The sequence below is a fragment of the Mustela lutreola genome, chromosome X (assembly GCF_030435805.1).
Source record: "Mustela lutreola isolate mMusLut2 chromosome X, mMusLut2.pri, whole genome shotgun sequence".
In the NCBI taxonomy this organism is placed as follows: Eukaryota; Metazoa; Chordata; class Mammalia; order Carnivora; family Mustelidae; genus Mustela; species Mustela lutreola.
The window spans coordinates 56324137-56343437 of NC_081308.1; the positions used below are offsets into that span (position 1 = coordinate 56324137).

At 35.4% G+C, this 19301-nt stretch overlaps 1 protein-coding gene and 1 non-coding gene across 2 annotated transcripts in view; both read left to right on the plus strand.

The window, feature by feature from the left end:
- Positions 1 to 19301, plus strand: part of LOC131822047 (conserved oligomeric Golgi complex subunit 2-like) — a 502532-nt gene that overhangs the window by 343572 nt on the left and 139659 nt on the right. The window lies entirely within an intron of this gene.
- On the plus strand, positions 11271 to 11377 carry LOC131822299 (U6 spliceosomal RNA). Its single transcript, XR_009350178.1, has one exon. It is a non-coding gene; the product is annotated as a U6 spliceosomal RNA (small nuclear RNA).

Sequence of the window (19301 nt, forward strand, 5' to 3'; positions counted from 1 at the left end):
ATTGACATTCTGTGTTCCCTGATTTCAGAGAGAAGTTAAGATAAATAAGTAACACGAGGAGACTAGGAAGCCAAACATAAGTGAAAATTTTGTGCCAGGGTGTGTATACATCTGTTTATCTTCTTGCTTTACCACTGAGGTTGCTCCTAGAGGAGAGTTTAAATATGTGTTGGAGCTAATCTCTGTGGATTACACAAGAAGCAACATCCTACAGCTTTCTCTGAAACACCCCTTATGATTTCAATGTAATTTGGTTTTTGCATTTTTAGAAATAACAAAATACTTTGCAAACTCATCTACTTTATTATTTCTACAAGTTACCACCACAAGTGAGTCAGCTGGCTCCACATTTTAACACAGTGACAGTCACAGAGGGATGGAGGAATGAGTAGAGTTATCAATATATGTGCTTTTAAGAAGTATGACAGGGTAGCAGCTATTTCCAGGAACCAAAAATGGGTCAGCAGCTGTGAAGGAAAAGTGATGGAATAAATGACTCATTTCAGAGGAATTCTATAACATATTAGGTCTATAATGTATCTTCAGCACCCAATTACCCGCTTTGACTAAAGATAAGGATTTACAATTAAGGTCCCATTTATGATTTGACTGGTAGGGTCTGAATCATTTTTACTATTGTTTTGACTGTTACTTGAAACCTATAGTAGTACTTGGGATATGTGTTGTGTATTCTTTGAACATGTGCTATTTTAGATTAGATAATTCCTGTCTCGAACCCCTGTTAATTTTTTAATTTTTGATTATTTGTTAGTGGTTTCAGTAAATGGATATATCTAAAAAATTGCAAAGTCACTATTAAGATAAGTTATTATTATATAGAGCATGGAATTGTACATTCCTCCTTTGAATCCGATAGAGTTTCACCATATCCTTAACAATTTGGGAAAAACATGCTATTATTTTTCTTTATAAAATTTCTCCTGTTAGGCTGTGATGGTTGTCATCAGCAATAACCCCTCTGAAGGCTTTGTCAAAAGAGTTGAAAAAATTGGAAAGGTGTGAATGTAGCTTTTTGCTGAATATAAAGAAAAGAGCATTGAAGTACAATTCACTCTTACTTCTGCTTCTTTACATTTGAAAATTTTGCTTCTAGAAGAGATGCCCTATATAATTCTTTTTTAAAATTTTTTTTATAAATATATTTTTTTATCCCCAGGGGTACAGGTCTGTGAATCTCCAGGTTTACACACTTCAAAGAAACCCTAAGCCCAGCAGGAGAAGAGAAATCAAAAAGATCAGAGCAGAAATCAATGAAATAGAAACCAAAAAAACAATAGAGCAATCAACGAAACTAGGAGCTGGTTCTTTGAAAGAATTAATAAAATTGATAAGCCCCTGGCCAGACTTATCAAAAAGAAAAGAGAAAGGACTCAAATAAATAAAATCATGAATGAAAGAGGATAGATCACAACTAACACCAAAGAAATACAAACTATTATAAGAACATACTATGAGCAACTCTACGCCAACAAATTTGACAATCTGGAAGAAATGGATGCATTCCTAGAAACATATAAACTACCACAACTGAACCAGGAAGAAATAGAAATCCTGAACTGACCCATAACCAGTACGGAGATTGAAACAGTCGTTAAAAATCTCCAAACAAACCAAAGCCCAGGGCCAGACGGCTTCCCAGGGAATCCTACCAAACATTTAAAGAAGAACTAATTCCTATTCTCCTGAAACTGTTCCCAAAAAATAGAAATGGAAGGAAAGCTTCCAAACTCATTTTATGAGGCCAGCATCACCTTGATCCCCAAACCAGACAAGGATCCCATCAAAAAAGAGAGCTATAGACCAATATCCTTGATGAACACAGATGCGAAAATTCTCACCATAATACTAGCCAATCCGATTCAACAGTACATTTAAAGGATTCTTCACCACGACCAAGTGGGATTTATTCCAGGGCTGCAAGGTTGGTTCAACATCTGCAAATCAGTCAATGTGATACAACACATCAATAAAAGAAAGAACCAGAACCATATGATACTCTCAATAGATGCTGAAAAAGCATTTGACAAAGTACAGCACCCCTTCCTGATCAAAACACTTCAGAGTGTAGGGATAGAGGGCATATACCTCAATATCATCAAAGCCATCTAAGAAAAACACGCCACAAATATCATTCTCAATGTGGAGAAAAACTGAAAGCTTTTCCGTTAAGGTCAGGAACACAGCAGGAATGTCCATTATCACCACTGCTATTCAACATAGTACTAGAAGTCCTAGACTCAGCAATCACACAAAAGGAAATTAAAGGCATCCAAATCGGCAAAGAAGAAGTCAAACTATCACTCTTCGCAGATGATATGATACTATATGTGGAAAACCCAAAAGACTCCACTCCAAAACTGCTAGAACTTGTACAGGAATTCAGTAAAGTGTCAGGATATAAAATCAATGCACAGAAATCAGTTGCATTTCTCTACACCAACAACAAGACAGAAGAAAGAGAAATTAAGGAGTCCATTCCATTTACAATTGCACCCCAAAACATAAGATACCTAGGAATAAACCTAACCAAAGAGGCTAAGAATCTGTACTCAGAAAGCTATAAAGTACTCATGAAAGAAATCGAGGAAGACACAAAGAAATGGAAAAATGTTCCATGCTCCTGGATTGGAAGAATAAATATTGTGAAAATGTCTATGCTACTGAAAGCAAGTCCTATATAATTCTTACTTTAAGGAACAAGTTGCTTTTATAATTTTTTTATTATTCTACCATTCAAGTATTTCCATTTAAATTAAATTCAATATCATTTAAAAATAATCAAAAGTGCAGTCAGTATTCAATTCCTGGGCTAAATAATTTTAGAAAGCTTTGTGTTATTGAACCTACAGGGTTTTTCTGTAGTTTTAACTCTTTCTTTCTGTGATTTTTCCCATTAGTCACGTAAGTGACTGCAATATAACAGACATTGAGGATAAAGAAGGACTGAATAGAACAATCCTTGGCCTCATGAAGTTGAGAATCTAGCAAGGGAGTCAAACAATTCAATCATTCATAGAAAATTTATACAGTGCCTGGCCTAAGATGAGCACAACAAAACCCCAGCCCAGAGGAATCATTTTAATTTTTTATTTTTTATAAACATATATTTTTATCTTCAGGGGTACAGGTCTGTGAATCACCAGGTTTACACACTTCACAGCACTCACCAAAGCACATACCCTCCCCAATGTCCATAATCCCACCCCCTTCTCCCAACCTCCCTCCCCCCCAGCAACCCTCAGTTTGTTTTGTGAGATTAAGAGTCACTTATGGTTTGTCTCCCTCCCAATTCCATCTTGTTTCATTGATTCTTCTTCTACCCACTTAAGCCCCCATGGTGCATCACCACTTCCTCATATCAGGGAGATCATATGATAGTTGTCTTTCTCTGCTTGACTTATTTCGCTAAGCATGATATGCTCTAGTTCCATCCATGTTGTCGCAAATGGCAAGATTTCATTTCTTTTGATGGCTTCATAGTATTACATTGTGTATATATACCACATCTTCTTGATCAATGTCTATGCTACCTAAAGCAATCTACAGAATGCAATTCCTATCAAAGTACCATCCATCTTTTTCAAAGAAATGGAACAAATAATGCTAAAATTTATATGAAACCAGAAAAGACCTCGAATAGCCAAAGGGATATTGAAAAAGAAAGCCAACGTTGGTGCCATCAAATTCCGGACTTCAAGCTCTATTACACAGCTGTCATCATCAAGACAGCATGGTACTGGCACAAAAACAGACACATAGATCAATGGAACAGAATAGAGAGCCCAGAAATAGACCCTCAACTCTATGGTCAACTCATCTTCGACAAAGCAGGAAAGAATGTCCAATGGAAAAAGACAGCCTCTTCAATAAATGGTGCTGGGAAAATTGGACAGCCACATGCAGAAAAATGAAATTGGACCATTTCCTTACACCACACACGAAAATAGACTCAAAATGGATGAAGGACCTCAATGTGCGAAAGGAATCCATCCAAATCCTTGAGGAGAACACAGGCAGCAACCTCTTCGACCTCAGCCGCAGCAACATCTTCCTAGGAACAATGCCAAAGGCAAGGGAAGCAAGGGCAAAAATGAACTCTTGGCATTTCATCAAGATCAAAAGCTTTTGCACAGCAAAGGAAACTGTTAACAAAATCAAAAGACAACTGACAGAATGGGAGAAGATATTTGCAAATGACATATCAGATAAAGGACTAGTGTCCAAAATCTATAAAGAACTTAGCAAACTCAACACCCAAAGAACAAATAATCCAATCAAGAAATGGGCAGAGGACATGAACAGACATTTCTGCAAAGAAGACATCCAGATGGCCAACAGACACATGAAAAAGTGCTCCATATCACTGGGCATCAGGGAAATACAGATCAAAACCACAATGAGGTATCACCTCACACCAGTCAGAATGGCTAAAATCAACAAGTCAGGAAATAACAGATGCTGGCGAGGATGCGGAGAAAGGGGAACCCTCCTACACTGTTGGTGGGAATGCAAGCTGGTGCAGCCACTCTGGAAAACAGCATGGAGGTTCCTCAAAATGGTGAAAATAAAACTGCCCTATGACCCAGCAATAGCACTACTGGGTATTTACCCTAAAGATACAGACGTAGTGATCCAAAGGGGCACGTGCACCCGAATGTTTATAGCAGCAATATCCACAATAGCCAAACTATGGAAAGAACCTAGATGTCCATCAACAGAGGAATCATTTTAATGGGAGAGATAGATAATAGGTAAGCCAACTTAAAAAAAATTGTACTGGTTTTTTCTTTAATAGTGATGCATATTTGTACTAAATAAGCACATTTTAAAAAGAGCAGTGATTGAGAAGAGGTTTTTTAACTGAGTGGTCCAAAAAGGACTCCCTTAAAAATATGTTTAGAACAGATTTCTGAATAATATCAGCTATGAAGCTGTGTAAAGATCTCAGGGGTGGGTGATTTTTCCAGTCAAAAAACTGTAAAGGCTCCAAAGTCACAATACAGCTGTAAGTTTCTCTAATAAAGTAACTTCGGACAAAGGATGAGAAGAAATAACTAACCCAGGTTTGAAAGAAAAGGGACAGACTTTCTATGGAATTAATATTTAATTAAAGCTCTAAAGGACAAAAATACACTAGAGCAAAATCCTGGTGACGCTGATATACCTAATGAAAGATCATAAACAAGGTGTGGGTAGCAAAGAGTGTGTGGGAATGTTGGTAAGAAGAGTGGGGAAGAGTCATCCCTGAACATGTTCTTAAATGAAGCAATTCTTGTGTTGTTTTAAAGGGAAAATTGGAGTTTAGCTAAGTGATTAGAGAAGGATGCCTCAGCTTATGGAAGTTCAAAGCCATAAAGATGTGATAAACTTCTGCAGATATTTTCATGTATATTTGTTGTTGCTTCTAGTAATGGTGATCTAAAAACTCCTACTTAAGACAACTAAAAATCCAGACAAAATAGCTTTTAAAGTTAAAAATATCAGAATGGTTATAAAAATAAGTGAGGGATTACTGGGCCAAAATACGAAATACAATGAGAGCCTGGAGATATATGCCCTGAAGCCATTTTATCTATGAGAGCATTTGAAACTGCTAAAACACACTGAGCTGTGTTTTTAATAGACTCTTGATACTAGAAAAACAAAATTCAAAATCCAGCAGCAATCAAGTTTGAGGACTTTGGTACAACCCAAATTTGAGTTGAGATCCCCAAAGCACAAGGAGAAGCAGAAATAAGACTAGAGCCTACCTTGCCTTCTGTGTAAACTGAGAAAGTCAGCCACTGAATTTGGAGTATTATTGTCTTGTAGAGTCTCAGATATAAGAGAAAATCCTGCCAAGGAGGACCATACCATTATGATAGCTCTTAATTATCCCTACTCAATAAGAGTTTCAAATATAATGTCTTGAACATAGCAAAATGTAACAAAGCATGCAAAGAAAAACCATTAACAAGATTTGATAGACAAAATGGGATTAAGTATGATATTAAAATGATCAATAAAGACTGTAAAATGGCTTGATTACTCTGCTCAAAGAAATGAGAGGGGAAGCAAATTGAACAAAAAACTGACACTAAAAATGATATTGAGAAAGATTTTATAAATGAACCAAATGGATACTCTAGAACTTTAAAGATATGACAGCTAATTTCAGATACCACAGTGGTGCCTGGGTGGTTCGCTTAATTAAACCTCCAATTCTTTTTCCTTTTTTTTTAAAACCTTAATTTTATTTTATTTCTTTCATTTTGGCTCAGGTCATGATGTCAGGGTTGTGAAATAGAGCCCAGAGTTGGGCTCTGTGCTGAGCCTGGAGCCTGCTTAAGATTCTTTTCTCTTCTTTTTCTATCCCTCCCTGCGCTCTTGCTCGCTCTCTCTCTCTTGCTTCCTAATAAATAAATAAATATATAAATATATAGATAATAGACAAAGCAAAATAAAAGCAGATTATGGAAATAAATATAAAGATTTTGAAATGAAAACAAGTTCAAAATAATAGAGAAGACCTACACAGCTAAAAGTTCATTCAGAAAATCTACTATTAAAGAAGTCAGTATGACACAATGTTAAGATATCAAAAGATTTGAGCATGTACTTTACAGAAAGGGTAATCCAAATGGCCGCTCATATATAAAAACTGCTTATCTTTATTATGAATCTGTAATTAAATTAAATTAAATTAAAATTAAATTAAAACCTAGAATGGCATACTATTACACACTTACCATATTGGGCAACAGTAAAACTGTCTTGCAAGAATGTGAAAGAATGACAGTGCCCATAATAAAAACATTTGAGGTAAGTTGGACAATATTTAGAAAACTTCACGATAAAAATAAAAAAAAAATTGGTCCATTCCTAGAAATACAACATGGAACTAAATGAATATTTTCACCAGGATATGCAAACAGATGATTATAGTTATTTCATTCATAACGGCAGATCAGTAGTGGTGTATTTGCACAATGTTAATTAAATAAGAGAATATTAACAAACTGGGAGTAGGAGCTAGGTTGTTGACATAAAGAGATCTTCTATGGTGCTGATTATGTTCTATTTCTCAAAATCTTAATTTAAAAAAGTTTTCAAATTTATATCTAGTTAGATAGAGAGTTAGATTGATGATAGATAGATATCCCAGAAGATGCAATGCTAGGCTAAGACCAGGCTTTAAAGGGCTTTTCTATACTCTACTAAATATTTTAAACCATTCATTATATCATAGCTCAGTGCTCAAATCTCCATTTGTTTCCTCAGTTTCCTAATATTTCTCTTAAGGTGACCTGATCTAGACTTTTGATCACCTTTGTCTAAATATTTCTATTTTAACAAAGTCCTTTTTAACACTCAGAGACTGAAACTTAGAAAAATACTCTGTTATCTCACTAGAGTGGAAAATATATAGTTACCCATTAACTAATGATATCCATGTCTACATTAGATCCATGACATTTTTAATTCTTGGGAGCTTTTGGTTAAATGAATTTTTTAAGCTTCCTTTCAATGAAGCTTTAAGCCACCACCACACGAACAAAATTGAAGAACTAAATGAAAACAAGACAAGTATTTACAGAGTAATAGAATGTGCAGTGGAAAGAGTACAATTCTGAAATCATAAAGCCTAAATTAGTGTGATGCATCTTTACTAGCCATGTAATCATAAACCAGTTATCTAAAGGTGTTAGCCTCAGTTTTTTCACCCATGAGATGGTGATAATAATACTTATTATGCAGAGTTGTTGTGTGGCTGTAATGAAGCATGGAGCATGAGAGTCTCATATTCCATGCTAAAATGATAGCTATTTTTATACTTATAATAATTCTAATAATAGTAATTAAATTGTTCAAAATGATAATATTCATTTATATTGAGGCATTGTATTGACTATTCATAGACACATTTACCAAAATAAATTTCATTTTACTTTACCCTCTCTGAGGATATATATTCCCTAATTCAATATGAATCTCATTATGAATAATAATTATCATGATAAATATGCTGATTTTTCTTCTATTTATTTTTAGGGAAGTATTCTTTACTGTTGAACGTAAAGAAACTTAAGCAAGTCTGTCTTATTCAAAATTTGCATGCTGCTTTCTTATGAAACTAGATTATAGAGTTGTATGAAATAAATTCATGCAGTTAAGACATTTATGCTTGGAAAACTGGGTGGTCAGTTTAGTATTTCAAAAGAAGATTTTAAATTTAAACCTTAAAAATGAGCTCTTTCAACCTTATTTATAGACCATCCTTCATGCTTCATAAGTATTCCTTCATTGTAAGTTAAGTAATAGTTTTTGTCACAGTGTATATAACTAAAATGGATTTTATATTCTATTATTTCAGAGTTAGTTGCAGTTTCTACTCCCTTACTTCCTTTTTTGAAAAATAGATTAATTCTACAAAAAGTTTTTTCCAGCTTTATTGAAAAATAATCGACATATTATAATTTGTAAATTTAAGAAATGATTTCTTATAACACTGCAAACTTAACATTGTGTAAATTTTGTACAATTTGATAAATTGGTATACATCTGTATTGCAATATAATCTACATAAAAATGTTAATACATCTACTATCTCATATAGTTGCCACTGTTTTTATGCATGTATCGTAAGGAATTTTAAGATCTACTCTCTTAGCAACTTTTATGTATATAGTACAGTAGAGATAAACTTCAGAGGTCTTGTGGGTTTTGTTCCAGAGCACCTCAATAAAGCGATTATCTCAATAAACTAAGTCAAATTATTTTTTTTTTGGTTTCCCAGTGCGTATAAAAAATAAACACTATACTGTACTGTTCAAAAGCATTATGTCTTTAAAGAAAAACAATGTATATACCTTAAGTAAACTAGTTCTGAGTTTTTAGTGGGTCATAATTACTGATCACAGATCACCATAACAAATACAATAATAATGAAAAAACTTGAAATATTGCAAGAATTACCAACATGTGACAGAGAGACACAAAATGAACAAATGTTGTTAGAAAAATGGAGGCAGCAGACCTATTTTATACAAGATTGCTAAAAACTTTCAACTTGTAAGAATGTGATATATACAAAGTTTAATAAAGGGAAGCACAATAAAAAAGTATGTATATATTATTATCTATGATCATCATGCTGTACATTAGATTCCCAGAACTTTTTCCATATTATAGTTGCAAGTTTGTACACTTTGACCACCTTACTCCACCCCAGGTTCACCCCTTGTCAACTCAACTCTAAGTTTCCATTAGTTTGCCTTTTCTTCAGATTCTGTATGTAAGGGATATCATAATAAATAAATTAAAAAAATATATATATAATCTTTGAAATATTTCACTTAGTATAATACCTTCAAGATCCATCCATGCTGTTGTAAATGGCAGTATTTCTTAATTTTTCATGGTTAAGTAGTATTCCATAGTATATATTTACCATACTTATTTTATTCATTCATCCATTAATGGATACTGAAGTTATTTCCATCTCTTGCTTAGAGTTAATAATTTTATAATGAACATAAGAGTGCAGATATGGGGGCGCCTGGGTGGCTCAGTGGGTTAAGCCGCTGCCTTCGGCTCAGGTCATGATCCCAGGGTCCTGGGATCGAGTCCCACATCGGGCTCTCTGCTCAGCAGGGAGCCTTCTTCCTCCTCTCTATCTGCCTGCCTCTCTGCCTACTTGTGATCTCTGTCTGTCAAATAAATAAATATAATCTTTTAAAAAAAAAGAGTGCAGATATGTCTTCGAATAGTGACTTCGTTTCCTTTAGATATATACCTAGAAGTGGGATTACTGAATCATATGGCAATTTTACTTTTAATAATATGAATAATCTCCATACTGTTTTCCATACAAATTTATATCCCTATCACAGTGCATAAGTTCCCCATTTTCCCAAATATTTACCAAAATTTGTTAGTTTTAATTTTTTGGTAGAATATATTCTAATAGGTAGTAATATCTTGCTGTGTTTTCCAGAGGTGAACAACAACATAATGACTTTGCCCTGAGGTTTTACGTTGAGCACTTTTTAATGCTCCTGTTGGTCATTTATATAACTTTTTTGAAAAAAAGTCTATTGAGATCCTTTTGCTATTTTTTAAATTATATATATTTTTGTTTGTATCTGTTGGTTAATAACCTCTTTTCAGATATAAGATTTGTAAGTATTTTCTTCCATTCTGTGGATTGTGTTTTTATTCTCTGTCTCTCTCTCTTTTTTTTTTGGCAATGCAGAAACTTTAGTTTGATGTAATATCATTTATTTATTTTTGTTTTTTTTGCTTGTGTTTTTGGTCTGGTATCCAAGAAACTATTGGCAAGACCAATGTCAAGGAGAATTTTTCCTATGTTTTCCTTTAGGAAATTTAGTTTCATGCATCACATTTAAGTCTTTAATCTATTTCAAGTTAAGATTTATGAGTGATATAAGGCTCCAGTTTCATACTGTTTTATGTGACTTCAATTTTAAATATCATTTATTGAACAGACTATCTTTACCCATTACATATGTTGGCCCCTGTCAAATATTAGGTGACTGTATGAAAGGATTTATTTCTGGACTCTCAATTCTGTTCTGCTTCTTTATTGGTCTGTTTTTATGCCAGTATACTTTATTGTTTTGAGCATGGGGGCTTTGTAATATAATTTCAAATCAAGAAGTGTAATTTCTCTTCTTCATTCTTTCTCAGAACTGCTTTGATTATTTGTTGTCTTTTATGGTCTCTTATATATTTAGGATTCTTTACTTACTACTGTAAAAAAATAATATTGGATTTTTTAAAAATATTATTTATTTATTTATTTGACAGAGAGAGATGACAAGCAGGCAGAGAGGCAGGCAGAGAGAGAAGAGGAAGCAGGCTCCCTGCTGAGCAGAGAGCCTGATGCAGGGCTCGATCCCAGGACCCTGGGATCATGACCTGAGCCGAAGGAAGCGGCTCAACCCACTGAGCCACCCAGGTGCCCCTAACTTTGGATTTTTGATAGGAATTGAATTTACAGATGGTTTCCGGTAGTATGGACATTTTAAAAATGTTAATTCTTACCGTTCATAAATATGGGCTATCTTTCCATTTGTATCTCCTTCAATTTCTTTATCACTGTCATAATTTATGGGGTACAGATCTTAAATCTTCTTAGTTAAATCTTTTCCTAAGTATTTTATTATTTTTGATACTATTGTGAATTTGATTGTTTTCTTTATTTTTTCAGATAATTCATCATTAGAGTGTTAAAATGCTCCTGTCTTGTGCTTACTTTGGCAGCACATATACTAAAATTGGAATGATGCAGAGAAGATTAGCGTGATCACTGAACAAGGATGACATGAAAAACTGGGAAGCATTCCATATTAAAAACAAAACAAAACAAAAAAATTCTTGTCTTTTATATATTGATCTTGTATTTGGCAGCTTTAATAAATTTGTTTATTCAAATTTTTTTGTGAAGTTTTTAGGATTTTTTTACATGTAAGTCCATGTTATCCAAAAAAAGAAAATTTTACTTCTTCCTTTTTTTTTGGAGTCTTTTATTTCTTTGTGCTCCTTGTTTCTCTGGCTAGGACATCCAGTACTATGTCAAATGAGAGTAGTGAAAGTGGACACACTTGATTTGTTTCTGATATTTAAGGGGAAAAGTATCAAACTTTTTTGATTGAATATGAGATTAGCTCTGGGCTTGCAATATGTGTTTTTTTTTAATGGATTTTAAAAATTTTTTTATAAACATATAATGTGTTTTTATCCCTAGGAGTACAGGTCTGTGAATCACCAGGTTTACACATTTCACAGCACTCACCATAGCACATACCCTCGCCAATGTCCATACCCCCACCATCCTCTCCCAACACACCTCCCCCCAACAACCCTCAGTCTCTTTTGTGAGATTCAGTCTTTTATGGTTTGTCTCCCTCCCAATCCCATCTTCTTTTATTTTTCTTTTCGTACCCCCCAAACCGCCTATGTTGCATCTCCACTTCATCATATCAGGGAGATCATATGATAGTTGTCTTTCTCAGATTGATTTATTTCGCCAAGCATAATACCCTCTAGATTCATCCAGGTCATCCCAAATAGCAGGATTTCATTACTTTTGATGGCTGCATAGTATTCCATTGCACATATATACCACATCTTATTTATTGATTCATCTGTTGAAGGACATTCAGATTCTTTTCATAGTTTAACTATTGTGGACATTGCTGCTATAAACATTTGGGTTTATGGGCCCCTTCAGAATGCCACGTTTGTATCTTTAGGGTATACACCCAGTACTACAAGCACTGGGTCATAGGGTAGTTCTATTTTCAGCGTTTTGAGGAACTTCCACGCTGTTTTCCAGAGAGGTTGCACCAGCTTGCATTCCCATGTACAGTGTAGGAGGGTTCCCCTTTCTCCACATCCTCGCCAGCATCTGTCATTGACTGACTTGTTCATTTTAGCCATTCTGAAAGGTGTGAGGTGGTATCTCATTCTGGTTTTGATTTGTATTTCCCTGATGCCGAGTGATGTGGAGCATTTTTTCATGTGTCTGTTGGCCATTTGGATGTATTCTTTGCAGAAATGTTTGTTCATGTCCTCTGCCCATTTCTTCATTGGATTATTTGTTCTTAGGGTGTTGAGTTTGATAAGCTCTTTATAGATTTTGGATACTGGCTTTTTATCTGGTATGTCATTTGCAAATATCTTCTCCCATTCTGACAGTTAACTTTTGGTTTTGTTAACTGTTTCCTTTGCTGTGTAAAAGCTTTTTGATCTGATGAAATCCCAATAGTTCATTTTTGCCCTTGCTTCCCTTGCCTTTGGCGATGTTCCTAGGAAGAAGTTGCTGCTGCTGAGGTCAAAGAGGTTGCTACCTGTTCTCTCCTCAAGGATTTTGATGGATTCCTTTCTCACATTATGCTTCTTCATCCATTTCCAGTCTATTTTCATGAATGGTGTAAGGAAATGGTCCAATTTCATTTTTCTGCATGTGGCTGTTCCATTTTCCCAACACCTTTTGTTGAAGAGGCTGTCTTTTTTCCATTGGACATTCCTTCCTGTTTTGTTGAAGATTAGTTGACCATAGAGTTGAGGGTGTATTTCTGGGCTCTCTATTCTGTTCCATTGATCTATGTCTGTTTTTGTGACAGTTCCCTACTATCTTGATGATGACAACTTTGTAATAGAGCTTGAAGTCTGGAATTGTGATGCCAACAACTTTGGCTTTCTTTTTCAATATTCCTCTGGCTACTCGAGGTATTTTCTGCTTCCATATAAATTTTAGGATTATTTGTCCCATTTCTTTGAAAAAAATGGATGGGATTTTGATAGGGATTGCATTAAATGTGTATATTGCTTTAGGTAGCATAGACATTTTCACAATATTTGTTCTTCCAATACAGGAGCATGGAACATATTTCCATTTCTTTGTGTCTTCTTCAATTTCTTTCATGAGCACTTTAGAGTTTTCTGAGTATAAATTCTTTGTCTCTTTGGTTAGGTTTATTCCTAGGTATCTTAGGGTTTGGGGTGCAATTGTAAATGGGATTCACTCCTTAATTTCTATTTCTTCTGTCTTGTTGGTCTAAAAAAAATGCAACCAATTTCTGTGCATTGATTTTATATCCTGACACTGTATAGAATTCCTATACAAGTTAGAGCAGATTTGGAGTGGAGTCCTTTAAGTTTTCCACTTACAGTATCATATCATCTGCAAACAGTGATAGTTTGACTTCTCTTTTGCCAACTGGAAAAATTTGAATGCCTTTAATTTCTTTTTGTTGTCTGATTGCTGAGGCTAGGACTTCTAGTACGATGTTCAACAGCAGTGTCATGATAACGGACATCCCTGCCATCTTCCTGACACCAGCAGAAAAGGATTGAGTTTTTCTGCATTGAGAATGGTATTTGCAGTGGGTTTTTCATAGATGGCTTTGATAATATTGATAATATGTGCCCTCTATCCCTACACTTTGAAAGTTTTAATCAGGAAAGGATACTGCACTTTGTCAAATGCTTTTTCAGCATCTATGGAGAATATCATGTGGTTTTTGTTCTTTCTTTTATTAATGTGTTGTATCACATTGATTGATTTGCAGATGGTGAACCAACCTTGTAGCCTTGGAATAAATCCCACTTGGTCGTGGTGAATAATCCTTTTAATGTACTGTTGAATCCGATTGGCTAGTATTTTGGTGAGAATTTTCGCATCTGTGTTCATCCAGGATATTGGTCTGAAGTTCTCTTTATTGATGGGATCCTTGTCTGGTTTGGGGATCAAGGTGATGCCGGCCTCAGAAAAAAAGAGTTTGGAAGTTTTCCTTCCATTTCTATTTTTTGGGAACCGTTTCAGGAGAATAGGAATTAATTCTTCTTTAAAAGTTTGGTAGAATTCCCCTGGGAAGCCATCTGGCCCGGGGCTTTTGTTTGTTTGGAGATTTTTGATGACTGTTTCAATCTCCGTACTGGTTATGGGTCTGTTCAGGTTTTCTATTTCTTCCTGGTTCAGTTGTGGTAGTTTATATGTCTCTAGGAATGTACCCATTTCTTCCAGATTTTTGAATTTGTTGGCGTAGAGTTGCTCATAGTATGTTCTTATAATTGTTTGTATTTCTTTGGTGTTGGTTGTGATCTCTCCTCTTTCATTCATGATTTTATTTATTTGGGTCCTTTCTCTTTTCTTTTTGATAAGTCTGGAAAGGGGTTTATCAATCTTATGAATTCTTTCAAAGAACCAGCTCCTACTTTCATTAATTTGTTCTATTGTTTTTTTTGTTGGTAGTGTTTTGTTTTGTTGGTTTCTATTTCATTGATTTCTGTTCTGATCTTTATTATTCCTCTTCTCCTGCTGGGTTTAGGCTTTCTTTGTTGTTCTTTCTCCAACTCCTTTAGGTGTAGGATTATGTTGTGTATTTGAGATCTTTCTTGTTTCTTGAGAAAGGCTTGTACAGCTTTATATTTTTCTCTCAGGACTGCCTTTTCTCTATCCCACAGATCTTGAGCTCTTTTGCTTTCATTATCATTTGTTTCCATGAATTTTTTCAATTCTTCTTTAATTTCCTGGTTGACCAATTCATTTTTTAGAAGGATGCAGTTTAGTCTCCATGTATTTGTGTTTTTTCCAAGATTCCTCTTGTGATTGAGTTCTAGTTTCAGAGCATTGTGGTCTGAGAATATGCAGGGGATGATCCCAGTCTTTTGATAATGGTTGAGATCTGATTTATGACCCAGGATGTGGTCTATTCTGGAGAATGTTCCATGTGCACTAGAGAAGAATGTGTATTCTGTTATTTTGGGTTGGAATGTGTTGAACATACCTCTGATGTCCATCTTGTCCAGTGTGTCATTTAAGGCCTTTTTCCTTGTTGATCTGTTGCTTGGATAATCTGTCCATTTCAATGAGGAGAGTGTTAAATTCCCCTACTATTATTTTATTATGGTTGATATGTTTCTTTGATTTTGTTATTAATTGGTTTATATAGTTGGCTGCTCCCATGTTAAGGACATAGATATTTAAAATTGTTAGGTCTTCTTGTTGGACAGACCCTTTGAGTATGATATAGTGTCCTTCCTCATCTCTTATTATAGTCTTTGGCTTAAAATCTAATTGATCTGATATAAGGATTGCCACCCAAGCCTTCTTCTGATGTCCATTAGCATGGTACATTGTTTTCCACCCCCTCTCTTTAAATCTGGGGGTGTCTTCAGGTCTATGATGAGTATCTTGGGCAGCATATTGACGAGTTTGCTTTTTATCCATTCTGATACCCTGTGTCTTTTAATTGGTGTATTTAGGCCATTTACATTCAGTGTAACTATTGAGAGATATGAATTTAATGGCATTGTATTTCCTATAATGTGACTGTTACTGTATATTGTTTCTGTTCCTTTCTGATCTACTACTTTTAGGCTCTCTCTTTGCTTAGAGGACCCCTTTCAGTATTTCCTGGAGAGTTGGTTTGGTGTTTGCAAATTATTTCAGCTTTTGTTTGTCCAGGTAGCTTTTTAATCTCTCCTTCTATTTTCAATGATAGCCTATCTGTATATAGTATTCTTGACTGCATGTTTTTCTCACTTAACACTTTGAATATATCATGCCAGTTCTTTCTGGCCTGCCAGGTCTCTGTGGATAAGTCTGCTGCCAATCAAATGTTTTTACTGTTGTACAATACAGACTTCTTCTCCCAGGCTGCTTTCAGGATTTTCTCTTTGTCGTTAACAGTTGTAAATTTTACCTTCAGGTTACGGGGTGTGGACCAATTTTTATTGATTTTGAGGGTCATTCTTTGCATCTCCTGGATTTTGATGTTTGTTCCCGTTGCCATATTAGGGAAATTCTCTACAAAAATTCTCTCCAATATACCTTCTGCTCCCCTCTCTCTTTCTTCTTCTTCTGGGATCCCAATTATTCTAATGTCATGTTATCTTATGTTTTCACTTATCTCTCAAAAACTCTCCTCGTGGTCCAGTATTTGTTTGTCTCTCTTTTGCTCAGCTTCTTTATTCTCCATCATTTGGTCTTCTGTATCACTAATTCTTTTGCCTCATTTATCCTAGCAGTAAGAACTTCCATTTTTGTATTGCACCTCATTAATAGCTCTTTTGATTTCAACTTGGTTAGATTTTAGTTCTTTTATTTCTCCAGAAAGGGCTTTTATCTCTCTGGAGAGGGTTTCTCTAATATCTTCCATGCCTTTTTCGAGCCCAGCTACAACCTTGAGAGTTGTCATTCTGAACTCTAGTTCTGTCATATTACCAATGTCTGTTTTGATTAGGTCCCTAGCCTTTGGGACTGCCTCTTGTTCTTTGTCTTGTGGTGAGTTTTTCCACTTTGTCATTTTGAGAAGATAAGAATATATTAAGGAGCAAATAAAATACTAAAAGGGTGGTAAAGACCCCAGGAAAATGTGCTTTAACCAAATCAGAAGAGACCCCAAGTTGTGGGAGAAGGAAAGGGGAAAAAAAAGAAGTTCTAGGGGGAAAAATGTTAAAAAAAAGAAAACAAGGAAAAAATATTTTAAAAGAAAAAAATATATATATATACACTAGACTTGTGACTAGAACAGGGTCACTCACTTAATTTTGGGAGTATTTTGGTCTCTTAGAAGAAACAACCTCCCAAGATTTTAAAGGATGAAAAACATATAAGGGTAGGCACAATGAAGGGATGGAATAAACCTATAAAAATGAGGGAAAAAATTTAATTTCTAAAAAATAAGTTGATAGAGCAAGTTGGTTGGGACAATAAAGAAAGATAACCTGGAGAGAATTTGCTCAGGCTGGACACTAGAACAATCTTGGAGCTAGATTTAGGGTATATTTTGATGTATTAGGATAAGTTATACTCCCAATTTTTTAGAAGAAAAAACCCTATGTGTAAAAAAATATATAGTTAGATACAATGGAGGATAAAATATGACTATAGTAATGAAGGTTCAAAATAGATTATTTTTTTGTAAGATATTTTAAAAATAAACTAGTTTAAAAAATCATTAAACGAGGAAAGGGTAAAAGTTAAAATAAATTAGCAGAAGAAAAAAGAAAAAATATATAACTGCAAGACTAAAGAATCATTGGGAGAAAGCCATGAATTCCTTGTTTTGCTTTCTCCTCCTCTGGAATTCCACTGTTCTCCTTAGTAAGTGAAGTTGTTCTTGGCTGGGTTTCTTGTTGGTCTTCTGGGGAAGGGGCCTTTTGTATTGATTCTCAGGTGTCTTTGCCCAAGATGGATTTGTCCTGCCCTTACCTAGGGTAGGGCTAAGTAATCCGGGAGCTTTTGTTCCCTGAAGGCTTTCTGTAGAGTTCTGGATGATGGAATGATAATGGCGGTCTCACAATCCGGCCCAGAGGAGTGGAGAACTCAGGGCTCCGCTCCCAGGTGCACCCTCAGAGAAAAGTGTTTAATTACTCCCATCTTCCCGGCCTCTGGCCATGCTTGGCGAGAAGCACTCTGTCATTCGCACTTGGTGAAATGTCCTTGGTCTTTCTCATCTCCCTGGCCTCTGGCCGTGCTTCGAGAAAAGAGCTCAATTACTCCTTTCTCCCTGGCCCTTGGCCGTGCTCCAAGCTCACCCTGCCTATGCCTGGTTCAAAGTAACCCTGGGTTGAGAGCTCACTCCTCAGCTTTGTCTCTGTAGCCGGCTTCCCCACTCTAATACCTGTGAGTTCTGTGACACTCAGATACCCCTGGTCCTTCTGTGACCCTGAGGGACCTGGGGCTATGCTGACCCCACTTGGGCTTCACTCTGGTTTAGCCTCTGAGGTGATTTCCCTCATTGGATCAAACTTTTAAAAAGTCCTGATTTTCTGCTCCGTTGCTCCACCTCTTGCTGGGAGCTGGCCCCTCCCCCCGCGGTCTACCTACCCGTTCTTTGGGTTCACTTTTCCGCCGGTTCTACCTTTCAGAAAGTGATCAATTTTCTGTTTCTAGAATTGTTGCTCTCCTTCTCTTTGATCTCCCATTGGACTTGTAGGTGTTTGCAATGGTTAGATAAGCTATTTAGCTGATCTCCTGCTACCTGATGTTGTCTCAGCCTGCTACTTCTCCGCCATCTTGAATCCTTCCATGGAATATGTGGTTTTCATTGTGTTGATGTGTATTCTTTCTCTACCCAGTTTGGTGGGTATTTTTATTATGAAAGCGTTTTGAATTTTGTCAAATGCCTTTTCTGCATATGTTGAATTGATCATATGAGTTTTTATTGATCATTCTATTAATATAATGCATCACATCTACTGATATGTGCTGGTGAATTCCGTTTTGTAGCATTTTGTAGAGAATTTTTACATTTTTTATTTATCAGGGATATGATCCAGTAGTTCTTTTTGTTGCTGATTTGAAATGTGCCTCAGAGTATTTCAACCACTTCAACTTTTTGGGAAGGGTTTTAAAAGTGTTTGTATTATTTCTTCGTAAAATGTTTGGTAGAATTCACTGTGGACATCATCTGATTCTGGACTTTTATTTGTTAGAAGGTTTTTATTATGGATTCAATCTCCTTACCCCTTATTGGTCTGTTCACATTTTTCATGTCCTTATGATTCAGTGTTGATAGGTTGTATGTCCCTAGGAATTTGTCCATTTCCTCCAGGCTTTTGATTTGCTGGCATTTAACTGTCTTGTATCCTTTATATTTCTGTGGTATCAGTTATAATGTCCCCTTTTTCATTTCTGATTTTATTGAGTCTTCTCTCTTTTTTCTGAGGTAGTCTAGCTGTCTTTTTTTTTTATTTATCATTACCAAGTCTAATTTTATTTACCATTTTAAAAAACTTTCTAGTTTTTTAATTCTATATTTCAT